Source organism: Mesoplodon densirostris, chromosome 12, assembly GCF_025265405.1.
Source record: "Mesoplodon densirostris isolate mMesDen1 chromosome 12, mMesDen1 primary haplotype, whole genome shotgun sequence".
Classification (NCBI taxonomy): domain Eukaryota; kingdom Metazoa; phylum Chordata; class Mammalia; order Artiodactyla; family Ziphiidae; genus Mesoplodon; species Mesoplodon densirostris.
In genome coordinates, this window is record NC_082672.1 from 58,707,345 (window position 1) to 58,715,410 (window position 8,066).

Below are 8,066 nucleotides of genomic sequence, written 5' to 3' on the forward strand. Positions count from 1 at the left end.
TCTAAAAAAAATTATATATATATATATATATATATATATATATATATATATATATATATATACACACACACATAAAATCACTTTGCTGTACACCTGAAACTACATATAGTTCATTTACATCTACAATGTAAATCAACTATACTCCAAAAAAATTTTGGGCCTTCGTATACATGGATGTTGTTTTTTCCATACTTATATGCTTGTTTAAGAAATGCATTATTAAAACCTGAAATTGCCAACCTTTGGCCATTTTGACTTACAATTTCATATGGTTCAGCCAATACAGCCACATTTGTATGTATCTGTGTAGGAAACAAAGGGTGGAAACTGATAACTGTAAATGCCAAAAATACTAGAAACTGTACAAAGAATTGTAAAGAATAATTTGCTCTAAGGGTCATCCCAAAATAACCAATTAAAAAGAAGGGGAAACAGTGAGAAGCCAAATAATGGATTAGCCCATGTCCTGAAAGGAGAACACACTGCATAAAATTACCTCCTTGGGCCTCCCTGGTGGCGCAGTGGTTAAGAGTCCGCCTGCCGATGCAGGGGATACGGGTTCGTGCCCCGGTCTCGGAGGATCCCATATGCCGCGGAGCGGCTGGGCCCGTGAGCCGTGGCCGCTGGGCCTGCGCATCCGGAGCCTGTGCTCCGCAACGGGAGAGGCCACAACAGTGAGAGGCCCGCATACCGCAAAAAGAAAAAAAAAAAAAATTACCTCCTTATCATTTGGATGGCCCTGCTATTTATGATGAAATAGCAAGAAGGCCCAAAAAAGTAAACTATTTTTCCTTATACAAAGAAGCCCAGGCATTATAGATCCCAACTATGACATTCTCTCCTCTTTATCCAGCCTCCTTACTATAATGCATACATGCAATTCTATGAGGCTGACAGCATTTGGAGTCCACTGATCTCACTACATTGCCCATTCCCCCCTTCATGTTCTCATATCTCTCCTTCCTGGCTTAGAGTCTGTAGTCCCTCACCAGAATTGATCTTTGCAAACATGCTCCATTTCCTTGTTCTCTTTCTACACTTTCTCAACTGGCAAAACACAGGTTCAAGTTTCACCCAATTGTCCCCCTACTCCATGACTTACCACAATTGGCTGACTGGTCATAGGTTAAATGTTATGACTGAAACTCTAAAGTAGGACATCAGCATTGCTCAGCAATCCTAGAAAATTCACTCTCAATCCAAGATGACAACTTTATACTTTTTTCTCTGTTTCAAATCTCCATTATCCTCTTTTCTTTTTTTCCATTTCAACTGATTACCTTGCCCTTCATTGCACTGGGGAAGTAGAAGCAATCAGAAGCAAAGTACCTCATCTTCCTACCAGAAAACCTACTAACCTACCCATTTATGTTGCCATAAACTCTGCCTTCCTCCTATTGTTAGTGATGGCCACTACCTCCCCTTATGTATTTAAGTGCATACTGCATACTCTCTTGTCTGTTCAAGGACATTGATCCTGCTATTACCTGCTTTCTCTTAACAATTACCTGATGCTCTTTCCCGCAGTATAAAAGTGCACTAATTTTCACATTAAAAAACAAACAACCCTTATTGACTCCAAATTCTCCTCCAAGCTCCATTTTTTCAGCAAAACTCCTCATAAGGGTTTCTATACTATCTTTCTACAGCTATCTTACTTTCTTACACTCATTATCTCCATTTATTTAATCCAAATCACTTTACTGGAAGGATTCAGGTCAAGGCTGCCAAGGATTATCTTGCTGGATTTAATGGTTAGTTTTTGCTCTTCATATTCCTCCAGCCTCTTGGCCGACTTCCTTCTTGGCTTTCCTTGCTTGGCTCTAAGGATGCTGTACTCTCCCTATGTTTCTATTGACTAACTATCACGTCTTCTCAGTTTCCTTTATGAGCCTCTTGGCTTAGTTCTAGGTCCCCTTCTTTTCTCCATGTCTTGCTCCCTAGATATCACATCTAGCTCCATATCTTTATTTTTTTATTTTTATTTTTTTAAATTTATTTATTTTAGTTTATTTTTGGCTGCGTTGGATCTTCATTGCTGTGCGCAGGCTTTCGTTAGTTGTCGCGAGCAGGGGCTACTCTTTGTTGCGGTGCGTGGGCTTCTCATTGTGGTGGCTTCCCTTGTTGTGGAGCATGGGCTCTAGGCACACAGGCTCAGTAGTTGTGGCACGTGGGCTCAGTAGTTGTGGCTCACAGGCTCTAGAGCACAGGCTCAGTAGATGTGGCGCACAGGCTAAGTTGCTCCGCGGCATGGGGGATCTTCGCAGACCAGGGCTCAAACCCATGTCCCCTACATTGGCAGGCGGATTCTTAACCACTGCACCATCAGGAAAGTCCCTAGCTCCATATCTTTAAATGCCACATATACACTGATGACTCAAATTTACTCCTCCATCCTGACCTCTTCCTTGATTTCCAGACTCCTATGTCCAACTGCCTACTCACTTAACGTGGATGCTTCATAGGTGTCTTTCTCAAGGTTCTTCAGAGGAAGGAGACCTAGAGGATGTGTATATACAGAGAAAGACGTTCATTTTAAAGAATTGGCCCATGCATTTACGAAGGCTGTCAAATCCAAAATATGTAGGGTTGGGATGACTGGCTGGAGACCCAGGAAGAAGCCAATGTCACAGCTGTAGTCTGCTGCAGAATTCCCTCTTGCTTGGGGCAAAGTACAAAGCAAAGAGACCAACTAGGAAGTTCCTGCAGGAATCTAGTAGAGAGCTGATGGGGGCTTCCACAAGGGTGGAGGCAGAGAGGGTAGTAAGAAGTGGCTAGATCTTCAATATATATTTTAAGATATGACCTGAAAGATTTCCTATCAGATTGGATGTGGAGTGTGGCAGAAAAGCAAGGTTCAAGGATGACTCCACAGTTTTAAAGACTGAGACACTAGAAGAATGGAGATGTGATCAACCAAGACACTGGGGACTGCAGGGCTGCCAGAGTTTGTTTGGAACAGTTAAGTTCTAGATGTTTATTAGACTTCCCAATGGAACTGTTGAATAAGAAGTTGGATATGAGACCAGAGATCAGAGGAGAGCTCTGGCTTGGAAATAAAAACTATCAGTTTATAGATGGTAATTAAAGTCTTGAAACTAGATGCAACCACACAGGAATAATGTATATAGGGAAAAGGAGAGGTCCAAGGTCTGTGCCTTGAGCTACTTCAGCATTAAGAGGTCAGGAAGTTGAGAAGAAACAAGAAGAAGAAGCTGAGAAGAAGAGGCAAGAGAGAAATGAAAAAATCAGGTGTTCTTGAAGAAAGCGTTTTATGAAAAAGCAGCTATCAAATGGGTCAAATGCTAATAGAAGATCAAAAAAGATGAAAAGTAAGATGTAGCAGTTGGACTTAGCAATACATTAGCCAGGAGGACCTCAACAAGTACAATTCTGATGGGGTAGAGAGGACAAAATCCCTCAGATGTTCAAGAGAGTATTGGAGAAAAGGAATTGGAGACAGAGAGTACAGACAACTATTTCAAGAAATTTTGTTATAAAGGAAAGGAAAGAAATCAGCCAGTGGCCGGAAGGATCAAGAAATATTGGATGTTTTTAAGGTAACAAAAATAACTGTAATGTCCAACAGAGAGTAGGCAATTGGTGTTGCAAAAGAGAAAAAAGAGAACTGTTGGAGTTGGTGAACAAGGTAGAATCCAGTGCTCAAATGGAAGAACAATCTTTGGGTAGGAATGTGGCATATGGCACAGCAGAGAGGGCCAAGTGTATGTTCACAGATGCGCCTCATCTCTGTAAGCCCTGTGTAATTCCCTGTATAATGTCTCCTGAACTCAGACAAACTTATCATTTATGACACCCCCAAACACTCATCTGATGTGTTGGCCTGGAATCACAAGATAAAGACAAGGAATGGACTTGGGGGGCATGATGCTCCTTGTGTTTAAGGTTTCTGGTGCATCTGCAGCAGGTGGCTTCAGGCCTTGGCAAGACTTGAAATATGATATTTATATTCCCATTGTAGTCGCCAAAGTCCAAAGTGGTTTTTCCATGCCATTTTTTAAAAATTGAAGTGTAGTTGATTTACAATATTGTAGTAGTTTCAGGTGTACAGCAAAGTGATTCAGTTATACTTTTTTCAGATTATATTCTATTATAGGTTATTACAAGATATTGAATATAATTCCCTGTGTAGTAAATCCTTGTTGCTTATCTATTTTATGTACCGTAGTTTACATCTACACTCACTATCACTACACTATTACCGTAGTTAATCCTACACTCCTTATTTGTCCGTTTCCACACCATTTTGACCACAGGTAAGTGGTCATTTTTAATATTTGGATTGTAATCTTCCTATGAATTTATATTTAAATTCAAGTAGAGTTTATTAATGAAACTCATCTCAGTGCCTTCTGTGAGCAGAGTGTACTGTGCCCTATTGGTCCTATTAGGACACTCAAAGTTCTGTGAAGCAGCCTTACTAACAGGGAGCTGGACTGCCTTGATCAGTTGTTGATCTCCTGCAGGGAAATGGATCTAGGTTAACCATGGGCTTAAGGGTTAAGCCCAAAGTGTTAAGAGGAATGGATCTGGGGAACACAGTTGGTGGAGGACACATACATTCCTCCTTTCTGGACATTTCCTTCCTCCTATAGGGATATAATACTCCTGACTCTGCTCTATTCCCACATGCAATCCTATCACAGAGGGATGGCATGCTTTATCTGACTGGTGAGTTTGCAGGAAAAAAATGACCATGCAAATTCCAGTTCCTTCCCCTTGCATTTCTCCAGTAATCCAGGCTGCCAGCAGAGCTCATGTAATCTAGGTGGCTCTAAAATGTGTGGTAAAATTACAGATAAAGTTCCTGCCCTCTGGTGGTTTAATGCTGCCTCTGTCTAAAAGACAGATCTGCCCAATTCTGAGATTCATATTTGGAAAGCTCAGAATCCCACAAATATAGGCAACCTACTCCAAAACCAACTTTATCAGTAATACAGTGATATTTTGATCTCCCATATTCTCTGCTCCTTGTCTGTCATTAAGTAGTTCCCAATTCAGGTGGAGAAGAGTGTTACCATTTACTGAATGCCTTTAAATTCCCAACAACCATTTCACTCATAAAGGCTCAGTACAAAGGCTATGGCTACTCTGACTTACGAAGATTTTGGTATACATACGTTTGAAAGTGTGAGAATTCTGTCTATTTTCATTATTTTTACATTGATCTGAAATATTTGCGTATGTAAAAACCTGTTTGACTATTACTGCCAAGTGCTTAAAACTAGTCCACACAAAAAAAAAGGACTATAGACAGAGTAAAATTAACATAAGTTGCAGAAAAACACAAAATTCCTTAGGGCTACTATTTTATTGCTAGTAGTGAGTACGAATGTATTTCCTTCTGCATATTTTCAATTATTTTTAACACCACCAATCTCTAGGATCTATTTACCTGGATGATTATACATTAAAATTAAGCCTGCAATATAAATCAGATTGAAAATTTTTAATCTGCTAGGCAAAGAATGGAGTCATTTAGCATCTCACACAAGTCAACAAAAAAACAGAAAAGCAGCTGTTTAATGAGGTTTTGCTAATTTTTAAAATAATGAAATGCCAAACTGGTACCCACGTACCAGAAGAGACCTGTTCTCATTGAGGTGATATCAGATAGCAATGTTAATGGGAGTTTCATAAATAGGCTTCTTCATATGGGAGCTTCCAGTCTGTCACAACTTAGTGGTTTCAGTAATGAAAAATTATGCTTGAGCAAAATGTTATTTACAGATGCAAATGAGCCCCCAAAATAAACTTTTCTGAACATAAATTGTGCAACTTTTCAGAGAGAAATTATATTAGCCATTTGACTTGTGTTCATTGATTAGGTTCTAATACTTACCCTAAAATGTAAGCTTCATTTGGCATAACTTGTGTTCAATTTTAATGCTTTTCTTTGTTCATCACTCACACAAAAATTGATTGCATAATACTATATCATATGCAGAAATTTCCATTACATTTTTCACATTCATAATTACTCATTATGTATTTAGGTTTTTCTATCAGCTATCACATCAAAAAGACAGTGGAACAGTGTAAAAAAAATAAGTATAGTATCTTTCCCGGTGACTCTAGGCAATCACTAAAGTGAATATTTTTGGCACTAAATTTAGAGAATCAATAATTTAATCATATCTGTCATGTGGGGATTTGAATTCATCATTTGGAAAGCCTAAATAATTAAACTTATTAGCCAACCAATCAAAAATATTCATTATTTTGAATGAAGAGGATCTCTGGTTGAATCCAAGCTAATAATAATATTCTGATTTTTGAATTAAATATGAAGTTATACTCAGTATAACTTTATCATTTATTGAGACTGTTACGTGCTGGGTACATACCAGATGCTCTACATATTTTATCTTATGTAATTTAGTTCCTACAATAATACTGATGTATATAGCATTATCCCAGTTTTACAAATGTGAAAACTGAGTCTCAGAGAGGTAAAGTAACTTAACTAAGATCACACAGCTTGTAGGCAGCAGAGCTGGGATTTAAACTTAAGGATGTCTGCCTGCAATGCTGTCTTATGTCTTTACATATAAAGTATTTCAGGTGAGGATCCCTTTGTGCTAAAGTCATCATTTGTGAACTGGTTGGTCTGTATGGGGTTCAGTTCTTTGCAGCAGTTTAGAGCAAGGCCAGCCATTCAGTCTCAGGGTAAATTCTAAAATCTTTTCCTTCATTGATAACATGAGGTAAGTAGTTGGACTAACTTGTCAAAGACATCCCTAATGACAGGGTGAATTTGATATGGAATATTAATCTCTAGTCAACTCAGGTTTCTACAGATATCCTAAATATCTAAAGTATTTATGACCATTTATCATTGATCTAACCTGCCCATACAAGCTGTACAGTTTGTTGATCTTGTACAGATATTTATTAAGATCGATGCTGTATGCATATAGAGGAAAGTTAAGTAGCAACAAGGTAAGTAATTAATGCCTCCCTAACCCAAGGTCCTTTTGCATAGGATTTCTTGAAGTTAGCAAAGATTATGACATCTTCTGCCAATATGTAACTCAGTTTTGTACATTTGTATTTCCCAGCTCAGCCTTGGCTACAGTTTAAAGTGCCAAATAACTAGTGAATAAGAATCACAAATAAACAAAATGTGTTTCTAATATTGTATTAAAAGTAAAATAATAATAATAATAGACCTGAATGTTATGGGACAAGTAAATACTTAAAAATAACTTAAAAAATGAAATTAACAACTAATGGGAAATCTCAGAAAGATGTAAGAGTTTGAGGCAGTGAACAGTACTATTTGTCATGTAATCTTCACACTACAACTCTTTTCATTTGGTTGTCCACCTGTCCTAAGAGTTCAGTGGTAGTGGATTCGGGTTACAAATCCCTGAGTTCTAAAGACACTAAGCATGCTAAACTTTCATCACAGACATATATAATCCATCTCCATTAGGGAGAGTAATGCACGCTGATAGCAGCAGTAAATGTCAACAATCTGCACTCAAGGACTCAATGAGATTTCAGTGAAGCCATTTCTCAGAATCCTTCCATCTTGAATATGTGCATATCCTTTGATCCAGCAGTTCCACTTCTAGGAAGTTATCCCACAGTAATTCTTACCCACGTATATTAAGATATATGTACAGGGACATTCATTGCAACACTGTTTGCACTAGTGAAAGCTAGGAGGAAGGAAAGCTAAACCTCTATCAGTAAAGGAGTGATTAAGTAAACTATTTTTACTATGGAGTCATTAAAAAGAATAAGGTCAATTTTTTTGTACTGATATGAAAAACTCTCCAAGATACATTATTAGGTAAAAATAAGCAATGCAAAGGATAACACATATAGTATGATGTAATTTCTTTAAAAATAAATGTGTTAGCATATATGTGTATAAACACATGGAAAAGGAACCCAAAAAAGGAATGCCAAATATTTAGCATTGGTCACCTCTTAGGAAGGAAGAGAAACTGGGAAGAAAAGCAAGCGAAGGCGAGCATTCTCATTTTTCTAAGTATTCTATATTGTTTGAATATTTTATAATGAGAATCAATTCC